The sequence below is a fragment of the Neofelis nebulosa genome, chromosome 5 (genome assembly GCF_028018385.1).
Source record: "Neofelis nebulosa isolate mNeoNeb1 chromosome 5, mNeoNeb1.pri, whole genome shotgun sequence".
In the NCBI taxonomy this organism is placed as follows: domain Eukaryota; kingdom Metazoa; phylum Chordata; class Mammalia; order Carnivora; family Felidae; genus Neofelis; species Neofelis nebulosa.
This window is the reverse complement of record NC_080786.1, coordinates 95,747,355-95,769,844: the sequence shown is the minus strand read 5'-3', so window position 1 is coordinate 95,769,844 and position 22,490 is coordinate 95,747,355.

The following is a 22,490-nucleotide window of genomic DNA, read 5'->3' as shown; positions in this document are numbered from 1 at the left end:
AGAAGGGATTATATAGGAGACAATATATAGGAAGATTTTTTTACTTGTTTTAATCTTATCTACAGTGGAAAGAGAAAAGTGACAAGTTCTATATTTACTTCCAGGATACCAACAGAACATCTTCAAATAAAAGGAACGTATATTTGAGAATGTGTTGGCAAACTGGAAGTCTCAGAAGCTCAGCTCTCCTGTTGAAGGAGTGCAGTCTATGCTCTCAACAGTCACACAGTCCAAGTCAAACACTGCCTTCTCTCTCATCTCTACATCTCTATGTCCCTTCTCTCGTTCCTTTCCGAGAACCCCTTTACCTCCATGCACCTTTAACAACATTTACGATTTTTATGAGACTCTTGTTATTACTTCCAGGATTTTGTCTATTTTCTGGTAAATATTAGTAGTGAAATCCTTCAAAGGGCCAACAAGGAAGTGGTGCTAAGGAGAATGTGCCCCACTTTGAACCCAGGTGTTGCAAACAGGGATAGTTGGAAGGGGTGTTTACACAGTCCTGAAGTGGTAGTGGCAGGTGATGACCACAACAAAGGGAAAGAAAGCAAGTTTTCTTTTGGAGAATGGTTACAAGAAAAGGGAACATGATTGTAAATATGTTCTATTCATAAGAAATGGATAAACTATTGCAGAGAAAGATCCATGCTCCTGAATGTGTGCTCTTTCCTGGGTTTCTAGAACCTGCAAATGCCCCATCAAAATACATGTCACATTCTACCATAAGTTTTGGGTTGCTTGGATCTCCCCTCAAAATGGAATCAAGTCATGTTCATCTTTATATTCCTAGTCTGTCCTTAAGTATCTGGTATATAGGAGATGCTCAACAAGGGAGCCTGAGTACCTCAGTCATATAAGCATTCAACTCAATTTCAGTTCAGGCCAGGATCCAGTGGTTCATGAGTTTGAGCCCTGCATTCGGCTCTGCACTAGCAGTGCAGAAAGTGCTTGGGATTCTCTCTCTCTCTCCCTCTCTCTCTGCCCCTCCGCCTCTCAAAATAAATAAAGTCTTTAAAAAAAAAGACATGCTCAATAAACATATTCTAGCACAAATAAAAGAATAAATAAGAAGAAAATCCTTTATAAATACTATTAGACACTGTGACGGTAGCATAATTCTTGGAGATGGTAGGGTAAAAAAGGTAGTGGGGCTCAAGAACTGGTCCAGTATGAAGATATGGATGAATTCCAAATTTAGTATTATTAAGGTTAAATAAAACTCCTGTTGATAGTAAAGAACAGTCTTCATGTGGCAATGTATTTCAAGTGCCAGGTGACAAGTTTACAAAAGAAGCTTTAGAATGCAACCTGCACTGCTCATGATCAAACGCCCATCAGTACATAGGGCTCACAAGCACAAAGAAGCACTCACCTCCATGGGGTAGCCCGAAGGATCCAAAACCCAGACTAGCTCAAGCATGTCCTTCATTGTTGGAAGGGCATGTCACAATCCTTCCACACTTAAGACAACTGTTTTGTATGTGTGCGTGTTGTGGATTGGAGGGAAGAGAAAACTGTGTAATCAAAAGGCCTTTTACAAAATGTACATATTTTACTTGGGAGAATGTAAATATTGAACCAATGCATTTTTCTCCTTAATGTGTTGTCAGAGAGTACCATCTTCATCTTCATCAGAATGCTCACTTGTCAGGTGGTTAGAGGGTAGCAGGTTCTTTTTCAACAGGAGGGTAATACAGAAAATGCTGCTTTCCACTTCTGAGGCTCCCTTACAAACTCACTTTGAATCAAAGAAGACAGTTGTGAAGGGAGGTGATACTCTACTTTTCACACACCATCTGTCTTTATTTTTATTTTTCTAATTGTCTCCTGAGATACCAATATGATAGTAGAAGATAACCTTCCTGGAAGTAATCCAACCCCATGAGAAGCGCATACAGGCAAACACACACACACGCGCGCACGGACACCGACACACAAACTAATTTCCATGTAAGAAGAAAGGTTCTATAATGGCATTACGTTGCCCTGATATTATAATCAGTTTCCACTGAGACCTTCTCTGATTACAAAAGTATGTAATCTCTGAAGCCTAGGTTTTCACCAACAAAGGAATTTAGATAACGGGTTCTTTTACTTGCATTTACTGCTAACGTCAGTAAACACAATCCTCTTCTTGTCTTGTACCTTGTCTCCCTAAATGGCCAAGTTTACAAGCAGACTGAGCATCTAAACTTTCTTCTCCAGATTAAATAATCCCTCTCATATACTCATTAACATCTGTATGTATATTGCCTAAATTTGTTCTAAAACTTTATGTCAGGGTCCACTTTCATCTGCTCAACTTGGTCAGGCTTCATTTTAGCTCTCAATTAAGTAATTTCAATCCAACTAGATCTATCAAATCCAACAAAACCAGAGATTCATCTTTCCAGTGCTTTCTGCCATATAAAAATACATTATAGTTCTTCCAACTAATATATTGTTATGACGTGCATAGCAATATATGCACAAACGCAGCAAAATTATACGTCCTTTGTAATAGGGTGGATGCTAAGGTACCTCTGCCCCAACTTCATTTTGCTGCTCTAGGTAAAAAGCAAACATCATCACCAGTAGCTAATCAACATCAACTGTATTAATAAGAGCAAAATGAACACGTATGCTTGGATAATTCTCTTTCAATCCCTCTAGGTCCAAATCTCTCTAATTTAACTTTACTCTTGAATGACCATCAAAGACACTGTGCTTTGGCCTCTAAGACAGCCACTGTCAAGCAAACATGCGTGGGACCAAATCAGAAGAACTTGTCCAACAGACTTGTGGGGCTTGCCAAGGCCTGGTAGAAGTCAGATGATGATATTTGCATTGCATAATTGGCGGAGCCTGTCACAACACTGTTGGAGCCAGCAGCTGCTCTCTGCTGAGAACTAATTCCACCTGATCTATTTAATATTGTAATGAACTTAATCTTCTCCACATTCAACCAGAAGCCAAAGAGCACAGTTTACGGCTAAACCTGCATTTGCAGACAGATGACAAGAAACTTTTCTGATGGTAAGAATTAATTTAGAGAAGGGTGCTGACACAGTTACTGGATCCTTCATTCAGCTGAGCTACTTTCTTTCTTCCAGGGAGCAGGTGTTTGTATGGTCTGAATTTTCCCTTATCTCCTCATGAAGAACTCTAGGACATGAGAAGTGTATTTAGATACTGTTATGGGCTAAAGTGTGTCCCCCATATCCAAGTTCATATGTTGAAGCCCTACCCCCCATACATCAGAATGTGACTGTAATTGGAGACAGAATCTTTAAAGAGGTGATTAAGTGAAAATGAGGTTCTTGGAGTGAGCTGTAGCCCAAAGTGACTGATTTCTTTAAAAGAAGAAATTTGGGCACACGTCGACAGCAGGGTTGCATGTATGGAGGAATGACCACGTGAGGACACAGAGAGATGGCACAAGTCTATAAGCCAAGGAGAGAGGCATTAGAAGAAACCAAACTTGCTGATACCCTGATCTTGGGCTTCTAGTCTCCAGAACTCTGAGAAAATAAGTTTTAGGTGGTTAAGCCACCCAATCTGTGGTATTTTGTAATGGCAGCCCTAGCAAACTAATACAGATATTATCTAGCATAACCCAATGTAAGAATCTCTAATGTTTTTGCAGGAGAGAGCCAAGAAGGGATTTCTCTCTAACATAAGGCAATTGATTGCATCTAAAAGAGGGCCATTTTATTAGAAAGTTCTTGTACTGAGTCAGGATGATTCTCCTTATGATTGTCATGCCATGGTCCCAATTTTGCTCTCTTGATTCAGAACCCAATCAAATGTCTTACTCGGCAGTTCTTCAATTAGATGAAGGCAGCCACAGTGCCTTCATGCACATTTCTTAAATCTTTTCTTTCAAGTTAAACCTTTCTTGATGTTTTCAGCTGGTCCCCATATTCCACTGTTCTGAGGATATTCTATGGAATATTGGTCTTTCTTTAAATCCTTTCCACTGGGTCATCACTTCTATTAAGATATGACTAAAGTTACTAACTCAGATGTTATCCAGCAGTATGAATTATTCTTTTGTTTTCACCACCAAACTTCAGAATCCTTTCCATTAGGAAAGGATGAAACACAGATATCTTTAAGTCGCGGACATGTGGTAAGGGTCCTGAGGGCACAATGACAACTTCCAAAAGTGACAAATGGGAACTGAGGGCTACTGACTAACTTTCCATCAGCTGAATATGTTTAGAACACATCGTTTTAGATGTTGTTAAGGAATCTTCTTAGTATATTTGGACATTTACTTTGATGTGTGAGATATATATATATATATATACACATGTGATATATACATCAAAGTATATATCTATAGACATCTGTGTGTGTGTGTGTGTGTGTGTGTGTGTGTGTGCGCGCAGGTATAGATCTAGGTTTAAGTACCTTTACTCATATGGGTTCATATGACTGTAAAAATAGAAATAAACTAAGTATGTTTTTCCTAAATACTCAGAAATCCTAATATCAAAAACAAAAACCCCACTAGTACAATAGTGTCCATAGGAGTGAACAAGTTTCCATAGCACACTAAAGATGAAGATTACTGTAAATATCCATTAAACTTAAAAATATGCCACTCAATTGAATCTGCAATTTGCAGCTTGGGAGGAGGTCAGAAATGATGAAGCCCCCAGGCATTAGTACATGAAGAGAGTTGCAAAAATAGAATAAAACAGTGTATATTCTTGGTTTCAATTTGCTGATGTATGTATACTGTAAGGCAATATCCAACTTCAAAGACTTTCATGCTTGCCCAATATGTATTAGAAACAGAACATAATTAAAACCTTTTTTCCACTAAACACTACGCATCTCCTCAAAATGTTGAACATAAAATCCACCCAGTATGTAAATAGGATACAGGTACACTGCCGTCTATCATACTGACTTTCAACAGTTTTCCTATTATATAAACATATCAAAAATACCTGGAGGCTGAGGCAGGGCTATAAAAATGTTTGGCACATGCAAGAGAATTTGAGAGCTAGCTTAGAGGCACTGTAAATAACAGAAACATTAGCTATTTCAGTTACTGGAAAAAGGGTAACCAATGTCTTATTCTCCCACAGCACCAATTTTCTCTATTCCATTGTTGGAATGATCTCTCTAAAGAATTATTAGCCCTGATATATTTGAGGAACTTTCTCAGAAATGTAATAACCATATGGAATTACCTTTCAAATTCCATCCTAAATACAGAGGTCTACTTTCCTATTGTTGTTCATTACCAAACCAGACTCCCCTTTACCCCGAATTATTTTGCATTTAGCATTTGAGCTGCCAGAAGGTAATGTCAAAAAAGACAGACCGCTTAATGGAAAAGAAAAGTTAATGAACTAACAAGGGAGCCATAATTACTCCACAAATCAAGGGAAAGATGGAATGGTTTCCAAGGGGAAATGAATGTATCAAAATGTTTTTCCTAGAAACTCAAAGCAGTATGCTTTAAAGGCTAAACTTTGGGGGGCAACGATGTAATTGCTGATTATCACATTACTACCAATAACCTCAGAACAATTATAGAACATTGTTTTCCCGAGTAGAGGAAAAGCAACAGAAAAAAAGAAGAAAGAAGGTCTAGTCTCTTCCATCAGGTGAATGGCTTTACTACCATATGGCATTAGGTAATACAAAAATGATGCCAGTGACTGGGGGGCCATTGTGTGAGCCTTTTGGAGGAAGCATGAATGCCTGACACCTGTCACACAGCTCAAACACTGAGTTGGCATATGCACAACTAAATTAGAATAATTTAACCTTCATTAGCCCCCACCTGTGTTGATGAAGGTACAGAGAGTCATTTACAAATTTGGGAGGGGGACGGGGACTTGAGTCCAGACCCAGTGGAATATTTGTGAGTAGACCCAACACTGCTATGTCAGACTTCCATGCTGTCAGGCGTTATGCCCAGAATTCCATGTATTTGGAGATGCTGAACCTGAAGTCAAGGATACCTCATGCTCTAGTGTTTTCAGTAGAAAAAATAAGATGAACTGTCAATTGACAGATTTTTTTTTTATAAAAACGAATGTTCTAGGATTTATGGGGCAAATAAATATTGTGCCAGAACAGCTGGCAAGCGTGAGTAAGAGCACAAACTGCTGGTATGTTATCTGCAACCTCCCACACGCATACTGTGAGCTGCAACTCAATAAGTGGATGATTATAGAGGTTATAAGAAAAGTAGAAATAAATACAGTGAGGTTTAAAGAATACCTAGTATGAAAGATACCTTGGTTTCAAGCAGAGACCTCAGTCTCCCTGGAGGAAGTTTAAGAGTAGTGGTTAAGAGGGCAGCCTCTGAAGACAGCCAGCCTGGGCTCATAATTGGTTCATAGACAGTTATGAGCTGTGGGACGGGACCAGGTCACTAAACCTCACTAAGCCTCAGTTTCCTTATATATACAAAAGTTTACACTGTTGTCTGCCTTGTAGGGTTACAGAGAGAAATAAATGAGTTACTCCTCCTACAGCTCTTACTACAGTGCTTGACTCATGAGAGGTGCTTAATAAATGCTAGATATTAATATTATCATTAATAGTGCACATTGTTTGGCATATTCTGAGTTACAATGCCACAATTTTCTTGTCCCCAAACCTACCTACTTTCATTGAAAACAGAAGCTTCTCAAGTTGGAGCCCATGCAGAATAGCTATAGAATACACCATAGTTTGAGATTTATTGATACTCTAGGTGAAAATATTTCTTTTCAAAAAAATAATAAGGTTCATGGAATGGTTTAAGCATTGCCTTATTTCTAGGGACAAATGAATTACATATTACATATATTTTTGAATACAGTACACACACAGAAAGGACAGTTAAGCTAATCTGATTTATTTACTTTCATTAACCTTTTATGTGTGGTCCCAATGGAGTCATGCTTTGTCCTAGGTCTGTGTGAAAATTGCTTTGCTGACATGAACTTTTGGAAGGAGAAAGCATTCTGTTAAGAAAATGTGAGTTAAGTCATTAGCTTAAGTGCTGTGAAGAAATTTACATAGATTCATATACACATTGATTAACTTAATAAAACATCTTAAGAAAACCACATCTAGTGATCTAGTTTTAGCCAATATCTCAAAAGCACCACGAGTTTAGTGTCCCAAATTATATTGCTTACCACCAGTGCCTAGCACACACTCCAAGTAAATGTTCCATAATAACTGATAAATCAGTGATTTATCTGTGTGCACATGCATACACATGTGTCATATTTAGATGCCATTTACCAAGTTCCATTCATTATACTTAGAATATGCTCCACTATTTCGAGCTACTATTCTGATGAAATATCTTACGCCAGACCCTTTAAAGATACTATTCTTAATCTGTTTTTACAGATGAAGAAATTAAAGCTCAAAAGTATAAGAGCTGGTTGAGTTCAAGGCTGCAGAGCCAGTAAGAGCTAGAATCAGACATGTAACTCAACATTCCAATCTCTATTCATCATCCTGTGACACTTTCCTACTCATTCATGTTTCAGCTTCTCTGTGCCTAGATAGGAGGTATGAGTTAAAGCACACACAATTATCCCTTTTCTTTTTATCCCTATGAGAAAATTAGTTATGCAACAGGGAGCACTAATTATTCCCTTTTACACCCCCAATTAAATAAAGATTTATGCTAGTATGCAGCAAGGATAATTCTCCTTTAATGAAATAGGCTTTTTATATTCAATGAGTTCCAAGGAATAAATTTACTATTTCATATACATTTGGTTTTACTATTTGCATAGCCCTTCACTCAGCTGTGTTAGCTTCACCAAAGCAGTTGAACACTGTTCACCCATTCTGTCCCAATATCTGCTGTGAAAGCCAAAAGTTTTCAGCTGTAACGGGTCTTTGTTTTTATAATCTTTTATCACTCTAAGGAATATTATTAATAAATCACTATTTCTCTATATTGGAAGAAGGCCAGTATTCCTTTGGATGTGCATAGGTAAACATTCTTGGGTTTAAGATTTAAGAAAGGAGGACTTTACCCACCCTTTTAATTATAAGGAAATGTGGAATTCAGTAGTGCAGAAAAACCATCTGCAGTCCTGCCCAAAGGGGATTCTTTTAGGTTATTTTGTTAAACCTGGATCATACAGTAAAATCTCATTCATTTTTGGTCACGGCAAGGCCAAAATGAAGTCCATTTTCTGAAAATAGTCACAAAGTTAAAACTCTAATGGTAAGAATCGTAACATTCAACAAAAACTACAACCTTTACGGAAAAACGTCTCACCTTAAACATACGAAACAGAGCTACAGGTTTTCAGTATAAGAATTAATAAACTAGTGATCCCCATAAGATAAACTAGGTTCCTCAGGGACTGGCTTAGTTTAAATAATCAACACATATATTTCAGGGAAAAAAATGCTCATCAGTGGTGAAAAATTAAACACAGGAAGCATAATATAATTTCAAAAACAGTGATTATTATATCTTCAATTTATTGGTAGGTTATTAAGTGCCAGGTCCTATGCTGAGTAATTTTCATTTATTAACTCAGTTATCTATACTTCTATAGAAGTGATCCTTCTATATTCTATAAGGTGATTCTTCTATAAGGTGATCCTTCTCATATCCTCAAATTATGCTGTTTGAGAAAAAAACAGATTAGGATTAGGAAGGCAAAGCAACTTGACTAAGTTCTCAGGGTTAGTATGTGCCAACCATATGGGACTGACTCCAGGGTTTTAAACTCTTAACCTTCACATGTGGTATATAGGTTAGTGGTTTGGTTTCCAAACTCTAATGCTAGGATGGTGCTAATTCTTTTTTTCTTTTTTCAATGTCTTATGTATGTATGTATGTATGTATGTATGTATGTATGTATGTATGTATTTAAGAGAGAGAGAAAGAGAGAGAGCATGACAGGGGAGGTACAGAAAGAGAGGGGGATAGAGGATCTGAAACGGGCTCTGTGCTGACAGCAGCAAGTTTGATGCTGGGCTCAACCTCACAAACTGTGAGATCATGACCTGAGCTGAATTGGATGCTCAATAAGCTGAGCCACCAGTGCCCCAGACAGGTGCTAATTCTTCAACTTCCAGCAGTCTTTAGGTAAATGAGAAAAATAAGCGTTAGAAGGAAACATGTCAAGAAAACTGAACTTTTTCAGTTATAAAAGAATTGATTTTTCATATTTAAAAAAAAATCATGATTACATATAGTAAACTTATTTTGTTTTTATATATGCCTATTTGGAAAATTAAAATGTTGGCAAGTAAGTGTCGTTCTTCCACATTAAAAAAGAAAACACACTTGTAAGAATTAAAGAAAAAAAAAACCTTCAAGCCATTTCTGTGTACTGGATAGTTTGAGCTGTTGTCTGAATGTGGAATCCCTTAGTTGGATGCTCAAAGGTGACAGTGTTAAAGATCAACAAAAGGAGTTGCTAGAGGAAGGTAACCATGTGAATAATGGCCAGGATGTGGGAAACACTGAAGCAAAGCAGAAAAAGCGAAAATTGTTATGAGCCTAAATGATTTGGAAAATTCAGAGAAATAGAAAACTCTGGGGGAGACAGTGCTATATTATATGGGGACATGGTGGGTTGACTATTAACGTGCTTTTGAACATGTTGAGCTTGTGGTGATGGATTTGGAAGAGAAAATATCTGGGGAAGCAATACAAGGAAAACTGCTGGTTTCCAGATCAGATAAAAACTGAATTCTTCAAGGTAAGCAATGTGGTCAGTCTCTAAAATAAGGTTGAAGGGTGGGAAAATGGTTAATCTCTCAGTCTTGACACCTGTTCCTGTGATTCATCTTCTCCTTGGAGACTTACCTTAAGTGAATATTGCCACAACGGCACTTGGGAGTGGGGGACATCCTTGCTTTAGCATCTGAGCCTGAATGCATATCCCTTCTCTTAATCTTCCAATTCAGAGTTGAGATCAGGTTGGTGTATTCCCTGAAGGCTTAAGGCTCCAAGTAACAAAATGGAAATTAACACAAAGTGTATAACATATAATTAGGTCAATGACTTTTAACCTCTTTAGGTAGCTTTGAGAATATGATGAATCTCCCCATAAATACATATAATTTTGCACTGCCACGGAGAAACTACTCCAACATACTTAGACTCCTCCAGTCTCAAACCCAGGAGAGAAAAAGGGACTTGAGAGATGCAGGAAGGAACTCCTTCTCTGGCTGGTTAAGGCCCATTTTCATCTGCAGATGATTGGTCTAGGGAATACACATTCCCTTCAGTGATATTTAACCTGCCTCCCTCCTCTGACATAGGGGTCGAGTGATAGTATATGGCTCCCAAAGGTCAACCATATAAAACACAACACAATAAATTTAACACGGGTACAAGAGATACACATGTGCAGTACAAAGGTGTACTTTCATCATAGAAATAACTTTAATAAAACAGGGCTTAGTAACCCCATAAGCCCAAATGCCATATCAACTCAGGACACATTCAAACTAAACACCAATCCACAAATCTACTTACTGAACCCTGACTAGTACTACATTTCTGTACTGATATGTTTATAGAGGGAACAAGAAAGAATATACTGACAAATGCATACACAGCAAAGATTTCTTAAAATCCCTCCCTACCCACATCTCTCTTTCCAAAGCTCCACACACCCTGGCATTTGCTTAAATCTGTTCCAACCATTAGTCCCTGCCTTTTTGTCTTTCTTCTTCATTTTTCAGTGTCCTCTCCTTTCTTCACTTATGCTCCCTCCTCCAGGCTGACTCTTTTTCTTTCTTTCCTTAGTGGGTCTCTCTATGCTGTTTCCTGTGAAGAGATATCTATTTATTTCCCTCTGAAGACAAGCAGCTGTAAGAGCTGCACACGAGAGTAGCTGGAGGAGCAGACAGAGAATGCATTAGTCGAGCTGAGACCTATGAAAAAAGGAATTATATTTGTTTTTACACTCAGTCATATTCTGAATACCTTGCACAGTGCTTGACACTTAATTTCCCAGTATATGTACTGAGTAAATAGAGAACTCCTGATTGGATTTCATTTACAGTTTAGCATTAGAAATCTTGCTTGCAGAAGATCATTGAATGTCAAAATTCTAAAGGACCACATACAGTACACACAATGAAGCCCTCTCTGATAGTACTAATAATACATTACTAAAGAAAGGTCATCAGAAGAAGAATATTTAGGGAAAGAGAATACACAGTGTTCCAGAAGTGGGACTTGAAGGAAAAGAAAATGAGGAATTAGCAATTGAAAGATATTGAGAGAGAGAGAGAGAGAGAGAGAGAGAGAGAGAGAGAGAGAGAGAGAGACAGACACCATGAGAATGCATCATCATGAATCCATGAGAGAGTTAGGGAAGAAAAATTCAAGGTCAACAACATGTAGTGAGGAGGACCCAAATAACATAATCCCTCACAGCAGTGTGCGATTTAATCAACAGGAAGAATTTCCTTTTGACCTTAATCAAAGTTTCTTGATCTGGTGTGCTTTGCAAAGAGGTTGGGAGCATCACTAAATTAGTATCTGAAACTCTAGCTGATGAAGGAAAAACAATGAAAAATAACCTGGTTTTGTTCACAGCCCTGAGGATTAAATAGAATACTCCATTTTATTTCATGTGCATATGTGATTCTAGGCTATTTTGGGGTATACTTCATATCCAGGCTAGCCTGGAAGAGTTGTTTTACAAGAAAGGAATGAAAAAACTCTAGAAAGTCAAAAACTATTCCAATTGTTAATCTCTAATTTAATAAATAGTATTGTGAATTATCCTGATAAAGTTTAAGTATTCAAGCTGCTGGGGACAAATCTCATTGCTAGTAATAATTAACCTATATTATGAACTAATCATCTTTGAAATTTCAATTAGATTTCTGATTTTAAAAGTAGAATATTTCAACCAGAAAACCTTTGTTTCAAAACCCCATCTTTAAATGATTAACTATTTTCCTTTTCTTAAAAAAAAAAACAACTTTAAAAGAATGCTTAAGTAAACAAAGACATTAGATATTCGCACCTCATTTTATGCAATCACATGGCAGACATTTCAACTACTATAATACAGAAATACAGGGAGACATCTGAGCATAAGGCAAGAAGAAATGAAGAGTTGAACTGTGTGTTTATATGTGAGACAGAGTGATCATTTGTTAATGGGAAGCAGTAAAGAATTCAAGAAGTTCTGCTCTATCAGGCTGTGCAAGGAGTGGAGAATAAACCTATTATTTCCCCTCTTATTTTGAACTACCCTCAGCTACAACTTTAAAATTAGTGTTACCCATTCGTTATTAACAATTATATTAATTTCTGTCAGAGACCCCTAAACAGGGTGTTCTTAAACGAATGCTCACAGTAGTGACTCTCAAGTCACCCAATATCTAAGAATCAAAATCTTTATTTTGGTCTTCTCTTGATTAGAATGCATGAAAAGAATTACTAGTGGTTGAAGAAACCCTAAAGTGTAACTCTCAGAAATCTCTCATTCACATCAGCCAAGCTTAAGAGTGTGTTCACTTAACCTTGATCGTTACACAACAGTCAGACCCCTAGCAACCCAAGGCATGTCTGGTTTTCCTCTACCTAGAATGAGTATCTAGTTGGTATCCAAGGGGTCCACTCATGAGACTTCAAGGGGAGTCAGCTTTGTTCCATCTTATCACCAAAAAATTTATATCTAGTTTCAGCATCTTGCAAGTTCTTAAGGGAGACTGCATGAGGGTGTGTAGATAGATGAATAAAAGCTACAACTACTCAATAGCAGAAAAACAACTCAAACAGCACATGGATTATCAATAATAGGTCACTGGAATTATCTCCCTATAAAACCTATGTATCAAGTAGATACAATATTTAGGGAGCTTAACAGCCTTGGAAAACTTTCTTAAAAACACTGTGTTTATTTTTTGGAATAGTTTACAAAACTGGTGTATGAATTTCTTATCAAGCAAGTTGAAAAGCATCTAAATGAAAAAAAGCATCTAAATGAAAAAAAAAAATCTTTCCAATGTGCATTAGATATGTGTTATGGATATCATGGATTAGTGCTCACGTTGCATTTGATGGTCTTTGCAGCATACCTTTCTGAAACACCAAGATGAAAAAAAGCTAAAAAGTGCATTTCCCAGACTTCTTTGCAGCTATATGTTTAGATGTTATTTATAGTGTCCAATTGGAACTTTTCAGTTATATTTGGAAAGGAAAGGAGCTCAAGGCATTCAGTTACTTGACAGCAGTGATGGAAACTTCCTGAATGTAGCAGCTTCTGGAGCCATAGAAGAGGCACTGCTTCCTTTGACATGATGATTTAACGCTAAGTCTTTAGGGGTTCCTCCTGTCAACCGGGTCTAAAGTCGATCTAGTAATCCACCCATGGGTTTTATAAATTTCTATTTTCCTATGATAAAGTACTTCCTGCTTCAAAAAGCTAGAGTAGATTCTATTCTTTGCAATGGAATTTGGATCCCCTTAATAATGTTTTTTTAAAATTCCTACATTCAGATTAAAATTATTAATCCATTCTTTTTAACATTTCCTCTTCTGTTCCTAACATCTTACACATTGGTGTAGGAGTGACCCTTTCTATTCAGCTACTGGTGGCCTGATTGGGGAATCAACTTGGAATAGTCTCCTGGGACTAGGTAAAGTAATGTCCTGCCTAAATTGGTAATCTGGTCATTTAATCAATGTACAAAGTTTTCAGGTTTGTAGACTTCAGATTCTCCTCCAAATTTAAGTTTTACTCGTTTTTTGAAGAACCTTATATAAGGTCAGAGCACACGAAAATTTTAAAAGATGTTGTAGAAGAATATAAAATGAGCTGGAAAAATGTTCTTCACAGATCATTCCTTAAAAAAAGTAGGCTATCAAATATACATGTAGAAGGATTCCATCTCTGCAAAAAGAAATTCTTATATATTTATCAAAAGAGACTGAAAAATACACCAAAATATTAATACCAGTAGATATAGTTAGGTGGTGGGATTATAGGTGGTTTTAATGGGCCCATTTTGCACTCATAATAATGCTTCATCCTTCTCAAACAAAAATACTGAAGACAAGGTGTTCCAATGTTTTAAGTTGTCTTTAGTGTAGTACTCACAGATGTGTTTAATCTATTTTATATTCAATATAGAATGATTGGATGGAAGCACCCCCAGTTATTGTCACCAGGGCAATGTTTAATGATGTCACCTGGAGGAGATAAAGCGCTAAAGAAACAGGGGATCCGTTTTTAGTTCAGACTTAAGCAGGAAGAGTCATTCCCCCAAAGAGGCTTGAAAAATACCCTTTGAGTATCATTATCTGAATACAGAATGCAATTATCACTGAGAACACAAAGAAAGGCCTTGGACTCCACAGATGAGAGGATGGGCCAGAAGCCTCATATAGCTTTTCTGTATGAATAAACTTGTGCATCCCAATACTAAAGACATATTTTGAAAAAGTCAATCACTGGGGTGCCAGGGTGGCTCAGTCAGTTAAGCAAATGACTTTAACTCAGGTTACGATCTCATGGTTTGTCAGTTCGAGCCCTGCATTGGGTTCTGTGCTGACAACTCAGAGCCTGGAGCCTGCTTCAGATTCTGTCTCTGTCTCTGTCTCTGTCTCTCTCTCTCTCTCTCTCTCTCTCTCTCTCTCTCTCTCTCTCTCTGCCCCTCCCCTGATCATGTTCCATCTCTCTCCCTACCCAAAATGAATAAACATTATTTTTTTAAGTGAATTCATTAAATGTTTAAACTTTATATGGAACCCTAAGGGAAGACACAAGCCTCATAGTACGTGAATGGACTGCCTGAGAATCTGTACTTGAATATTCTCAAAAAACACACAGATGAGGATACAGATAAAACAAGAGAAAATTCTCATGTTTCATCTGGTAGTCATTTTTTATTTGTTTCTGAGAGAGAAAACTAGACAGTGTCAGAGTCCAAGGCTTTTTTGTTCCCTGATATTGTATATACAATTTTAGAGTAAATACCGTTTCAAATTCTTTTAACAGTCATTTTCAACAAATTATTTTCAGATTTTCATGGGGTTTCGATATGAGTATCTGTCTTAGCATTTTCAACATAAAAATAACTAGAATGATTAGTCATTTTCTATCAGTGTCAAAATTTTGCCTTTCAAACTAAGCAAAATGAGGCGAAGTGTAACCACTCCAAATGCTGTTATATGAAGGGTTATTTTTGTCTAGGTATGTTATGTATTACAAGTGCATTAATTCAAGCACATTATGTTTCTTGGTAAACTGTTGTCCATAAAGTTTATTTTGAGGCAATTGGTCAAGAGAAGACAGAGGGATATTAACAATGGGAGTTAACACACAAAGGGACTGAAATATAAGCCAAAAATTATAAATTTCAGTCTTTCTAACTACGCTAGTCAGCAGAAATTAGAGGTTGCCATAAAAATTAAAAATAATCCAATAATCCAATAATATACAGAGAAATGGTATGACAAGAAGTAGAAGTAGAACATATCCTCGCATTTACTGTTAGCCTTTCTTTACTGGAAACCTGATGAATTTCAGTAGGAATTGTGGAAGGTTTCAAAACTTTGAAGGACTATGGTTTCGTGTGAATATGTGGGGTTTCTTTTGAGGGGGGATTTTTTCCAGAAGGAAGACTTTAGAACTTGGAACTTCCAGAGAATTTGGGGGCATCTCTTCCTAGGATTGCTTTTTCTTAGAAATCCCTTTCAATTCTAGTAAGTTGGAGGGCACAAGAGGATCCAAAAAAAGAACCTAACAGTTGGCTGCCCATGAAAGGAATTTATTCCTTTTCTATTTAGGTTATACAGCAAAGGTTACGAGGGTTATAAAAGGCAGGGATTCAAGGTAGTCTCTTACCTAGAATTAATATAGAGCAAATAATCGAAGCTTCCTCCAAATGATATTGTCAAAAACTGCAACGGGGTTAAATAGGCATAGAAGGCTGACAAGTCCCAACAACAAATCTAGCTTCCAGGTATAGTCCCATATAAAGTGTCACCAAGCATCATTTCATTCTAAGTGGCCTTCTCCTTTGGGTCTCTTACCATGTTTTCAGAATATGGACAACAGTCCCCACTGTGATCCTATGCTTAATAAGCCCTGTGTAATTTTTACTATTCATGTTTCAACTGGGTTTGGAACAAGCCAGTGACAAAAGCATTGAGCATGGTGTCAATCTGCAAAACAAGGTTTGAAAATATAAACAACTCATATTTTTTAGGGAAATATTTTATCACCTTACAACAACTGACATTAATGAGACCATAAATAATTCAAGAAACAACTCTAGGAGACAGAGACATCCACCTTCAGAAAGCCTGAAACAATAATGACAAAATACCAGATAACTTATAGAATAGCAATAACATTAATAAATTAATAAAAGTAAGAGTGAAGATAATAACAATAATAATTATATTCATCCCCTTCAGGATCTATCCTACTGCCCACTATGGTAGTATTTTGGTTTTCTTTCTAAAACATCTCAGTACATCTAATCCATTTCATTCAATACAAAAGCATTTGCTGTTTTCAAATGAACCATTCATACTGTTCCTTCAAAAGTCCATACAATTTTCCTTGTTATCTGCTTGATATTTAATTTAGTCCTAAGCTTTTTTTTTTCCTAAAGAAACTCTGAAAAATGAAAAGATATTCCTTTCGTACTGGTGTTCTTAAAAGCATGTCATCTGATTTTAGTCCCCACAGGAGCTTTCCAGACTAGGCATCTCACGGAACATGAATGGAGCAAAACAACTTACGAGTTGTAAACTTCTGACTCTTCATTACCTTCCCCTATCTCATACATTTTATGCTTAATAGTTATCTTCACATTCTCTTTCCTCTGTGCAGTATGTTCTGGAGCTTTCATATTTGTCTATCAGTTGCTTTCTAAAACATTCTTGCATCTTAACTCTCTGTGGCCCCCCACATCACTACCCGCAAGGTGACACTTTTCCAAGTTTCTACTTGCCTGCCTCTTTCCTCATGTCACCTCACCTCTCAGTCCCCTAGACCCTCCTCACTTTCTCCTCCCAGTTCATTCATGTCCTAGCGCTCAATCTCTCCCTTCTCTTCACCACCACCTCCTTCCTTGTGCTCAGTGTAACCAATTCCCAGTCAACTAGGACCTTCTAGATGGGCCTTTCTGAAGATGACTGTGGTTTCAGTCCTGAGTTGTCTGGGGACTGCACAGCTGGGTGGGACTGGTTTCTGCCTTGATGGTGGCAGCCAAATCAAGTTTCTCTAAATAAGAGGTGATGATAAAGGAGACTGATTTTGGTGGGAACAAGGACTGCCAAGAAAGCAGGAATGCAATATGGAAACTACTTGTTAAGCAGAAGGCCAACTTCAAATGATTGACAGAAACGCAGAGTGAGAAAAATAATATCCCTTTAATATGTTATGGAGGAGTCATCCAGGAAGACAATGTAATAAAATACAGACAAGAAGAGAGACATCAGAAGGGAAGGACCAGGCTAGACAGAGGGTGAGCGTGAGGGAGCCCGCCATGCGGTTATCTAAGGACTTGGATCAAGGACAGAGGCAGACAAAGTGCTTGTGTCTGTGTCTGGGGACACTAACAAATAAGATTCAGGCAGTGGGAAATGAGTGAAGGGGGAGACTGGCATGAGGAACTGCAGCAGCTTATCGAAGTAGCGATCACTTGCCAATGACTGTGGGAACGTGTATCATCTCATTTGTCCTCAAACATCCCCCTCCAAAGCACATGCCATCACTAGCTGCATCTTACAGAGAGGAACTCTAAGGTTCAAAGAAATTAATGCACTCTGGTGACCACCCTGTAATTGGTGGAAGAGGGACTTGAACCCAGGCTGTCTGACTCTAGAACCCATACTTTGAGCCACTACTGTGCTCTGCGTAATGGTGGTGATTGTGCTAAGTCCATGTGAGTGAGAATAAGAGTAGTTGAGGGAAAAGCTGTGCAATATGAACAGCAGAAACAATAGCAGGAGTGGTTAGTACAGTTTTCTCCAGCTTTCTGATCATTGTGAAGCATTTGCTTGAGCACAAGGCCAATCTCAAATGACTGACAGAAAAGCAAGGTGAGAAAACCACTCCTTTATAAGTTACAGAGAAGCCATTCCCTGACTGATAATGTAATACATTTTTTGACTGTCCCTTCCCCCACCACATACCTCAGTTATCCAAAAAATGGATTGATTTTATTACTTTCTTAAATGAGATATTATATTTTTGTAACCCTTAATTTCTTCATTAAGGTGATTTTAAAACCGTCCATGTATGATTTTCAATCACACTTTCTAATCACAAAAAGAAAGAAACATTGGAAATTGTTCAGATAGAAAAAATGTCAGAGCAGACTACCCAGCATGGCCTTTCAGCTCCGTGCTTGGCATTATCTTTATGGATTATATTACAACTGTGAATACATCACTGCATTTCTAAAACTATCTTTTAAGTGTGAACTCTTTCCCTTCTTTCCCCCTTCATTTACAAAGAAAATAATATGGTGTGTTAGCATAGGATGGATAGAAAAGACTTGTCCTTATACCAAATTGGCAAGCAGAACAAGGAACTAGAGGATAAATGATAACATCTTTTTTTTTTCCAAGTGCCATACGTCTGATGCGTTTTTTTCTTAATCTCTCAAATTTGCTCTGTTGCTTCGTTGGCAAATTCTTGTTAACAAAACTACCCAAGTGGGGAATAGGATTAACAGGAAGGAGAATTGATGGGTCTTCTTTAATTATTGTCAGGAAAAAATAAGTACCCACACAGTTCTGGAGTGATTCCTTTCTAAATAATTCTAAACATAATCAGTTAACTCCTTCTGCTTGAATGCCATTTAGTCATTCAATAAATATTAATTTTGTGATTCATAGCACAAGATAGTATAAGAATATGAAGATGAGTATGATGTAGCTTTCATGCCAGGGAAGGTAGGAGCCTGACAGGAAAGAGCAGAGAAGGCAATGCATATATAGAGAATATGAGTGAAATGTCAATGGGAATGAATGAAACACAATTACAAGAAAGTGCTATGAATTCAGAACATGGTATGACATGGCACAATATTTTACTGTCAGAGAAAAAGTAAGGCTTTATGGTGGATCTCATTTTTCTGAGCAGGACTTTGAAAAGTGTGTTGAATTTGGATATGAGGTTCTATCTAGGTGTACAGAATAGCGTGAGCAAAGGCACTGGGTCAAGAAAGCCTTTGGTACTTTGGAGGAACAACGGGCTATTTAGTTTGGCCTGAGAATCCAGTGTGGAAAGAAGAATAAAGGCAGATATGAGGTGAGGTCTGATGGGATGCGACCTTAACACTTCTTGGACCTGGAAGTGAAGAAAGATAATCCACTTTCTAACTTAGGCTACCCAAAGCTAAGGCAGTTCACATTATAGTGCAAGTGATAACCTCTGAATATTTGGTTTCCCCTACTGCCATGCCAGGAGGACTTCATCAATTTAAACATCTCTTCCTAGAATTTTATTTTTCAGGAACATTTTCTAATTATGGTAATAGTGGTTATAGAAGGTATCTTGGGCTGTGGTTTGTAGTTATTTTCACCCATATCATTTAACTAATTTCACCATCTGCCTCAGTGTCTTCCATTATTATCAGCAGGATGAAATAGTCTGTGGTTCTAAAATCCACAGGAACACTCAGCTACCAAGTGGAAGGATTGCTGACCTTATGGAAGTCAGTTCAGAATATCCAGATATCTACCTCTGGTCACTGAAAGGACAGAAGAAACCTAGCACAGGACCAAATTGGTGGATGGCTCAAGTTTGGTATTTAGAATCACAGGTTGTCTGATCTAGAAGATACCTTAAAGATAGTCCAGTCCAATGATACACAGCTTTCATTGACTCTTGCCTATTCAAGGATTTGTTAGGGTAGTAAAGAGGATCACATATTTACTTCTAATATTTCAAAGACTAGTAGAAATTAAGCACTTATCTTCATGTGGTCCTACAGAACCCCCTAAATAGCAATCACCTTATCTCAGTCATGTATGCTCCTTCCCACTGTTTTTCATGGTTTTAACATATATTTAATTTAAAAAATCATTGGTGAACAAAAATAGGAAAGTAAGTTACTTACTGGAATTTGCTAAACCAAATATTCCCAAATAAAGTCTATGGGAATAAACAAAATAGGTTATTGTGTGGAATATGCCAGAGCTCCATCTAATCAAACTGCCAAATTATATAAATGGAGAAATTTAGACTAAAATAAATAGAGACACCTGCCAAAGATCATATAGCCAAGGTGGCATCAGAACCCAGATCTTATAAATGCCAAATCAATGTTCTTTCTGCAGTTCACCATACTAAGTGGACTTCTCAAAAAGATCCCAGAACACAGGCAAGTTGAGGTCCAGAGAGCATAATAAAAGCTAAGATGATCTCAGCTAATTCTTTTTGATTTGTAGAGAATCCCACTCATCAAAACTCCATGATAATGAAAGACATGAAATAATATACTTGATTTATTGGTGCCTTGAAACAAAGACTTCAAAGTGCCTGACAGGTCTTAAGAGTTTGGTTTATGTACTTGTAATATTTTTGCTAATGTGCTATTTACTTTCCAACATAGCACTGATACTCACATGGGAAGTGATTTTATTCATTTGGCAAATATGAAAGCTGAGGCCCAAGAAAGCTATGTCAGTAGTGAGACTGTGACTGGGCCATAGGACTCCTTAATTTCATTCCCAATCTATATTTTTGTTTCTTGGAAATCAGTTTCACCAGTTTGCGAACTGTTCTTGGGAATAACAGGGGACAGCTGAATGAAGAGAGAGGGGAGACATAAGAGAATTAAAAGGCTATGTAAGGATTTTCAACATGCTTTACTCTGCTTTGATATCTTTCTTCCAACAACTTGAATAATTGAGAACTGTCTGTGGAACACTCACCAATTCCCAGAGGAGCTGTGATTAATTCATTAGCAGCCAAAGGTGTTGGGAACCATAATATGCCATATCAATTCTGATGAATATTAAGAGAGAAGGGTAATGTATATCCCAGTTAGTGCAGGCTTCATTGGAACTGACAGAAGAGGTCTGTGCCCTTTACTCTTATTGTTATTCTGATCTGAATGTCATTAAGGAGAGTCTAGTTCACATCAATAGGTGGCTATGAATTCTAACTCCTGTCGATTCCAATAAGGGCTTTAGATAGGGACCACATAGTACTTACCTCTACTAATGAAAATATGGATTTTCCCCTTCTTATTTTTAAGGCACCTTGATGCCTTTCTTTAATCTTTCTGAATCATCTTATATATGCACCTGTGCAATGGCTAGATATGCCTGCTAGGGGAGGCTGAGGAATAGTTTGGACCTGGACTTTCATAGTGGATATAGGAATTGTACTGGTGGCCATTCATAACTATTGTTACTTTCGGATACAGTTACACTGATATGCATTTATAACTGTCTGAAAATTGACCAGGCAGCTCTGGAACTGGATGGTCAAAGAATATGCTTAGGTGTCAGAAGGTAAGAATATTATTTTGATGGTATCTTCAAAATTAAAATAACCAACACCTGAAATGAATTCAACACTGGAATTTAAAATTAAAAATTTTAAATAACCAAGAAAGCTTTATAAAAGATATTTAATAATTCCAATATACATTTAAGATAACATAACTAAGAATAGAAATAAGAAGATGCCACTAAATTATATCTAACGATCTATCTATCTATCTATTTATCTATCTATATTAAAAGAAGCACAAGACAGATTTTCTGGAGGAGGAAGGACTATTAACTTTTAAAATATGTTGACGGGGCACCTGGGTGGCTCAGTTGGTTAAGTGTCCGACTTCAGCTCAGGTCATGATCTCGGGGTTTATGAGTTCAAGCCCCGCACATCGGGCTCTGTGCTGAAAGCTTGGAGCATGGAGCCTGCTTCAAATTCTGTGTCTCCCTCTCTCTCTCTACCCCTCCTCTGCTTGTACTCTGTCTCTATGAAAAAATGAATAAATGTAAAAAAAATAAAAATAAAATATGTTGAAAAGGTAGAATCTATAGTTTGATGTCATAAACTTTTCCAATTAAAAGCTCATAAGGAAGATAATCTCAACTTCAACTTACTTCTTTAAAAACCCAGTCTTGGGGCACCTGGGTGGCTCAGTCGGTTAAGCGTCTGACTTCGGCTCACGTCACGATCTCACGGTCTGTGAGTTCGAGCCCCACGTCGGGCTCTGTGCTGACAGCTCAGAGCCTGGAGCCTGCTTCAGATTCTGTGTCTCCCCCTCTCTCTGCCCCTCCCCTGCTCATGCTCTGTCTCTGTCTCAAAAAAAAAAAAAAAAAAAAAAATTTAAACTTTAAAAAAAACCCCAGTCTTTAAAATGGTAATTAGCGAGTTCTATGTATTTGGGTTGCTCAACACATTTCCAAATGCACATCATGCATTATGGAGGCATGTATTTGTTCTTCACAATGTCTAAATGAACAAAAATGAATCAGTTACGGTGAATGTCCAGGAATTAGGAATTTTTGAATGTGGATAACTATGTGTGAATTGTCCATGCTG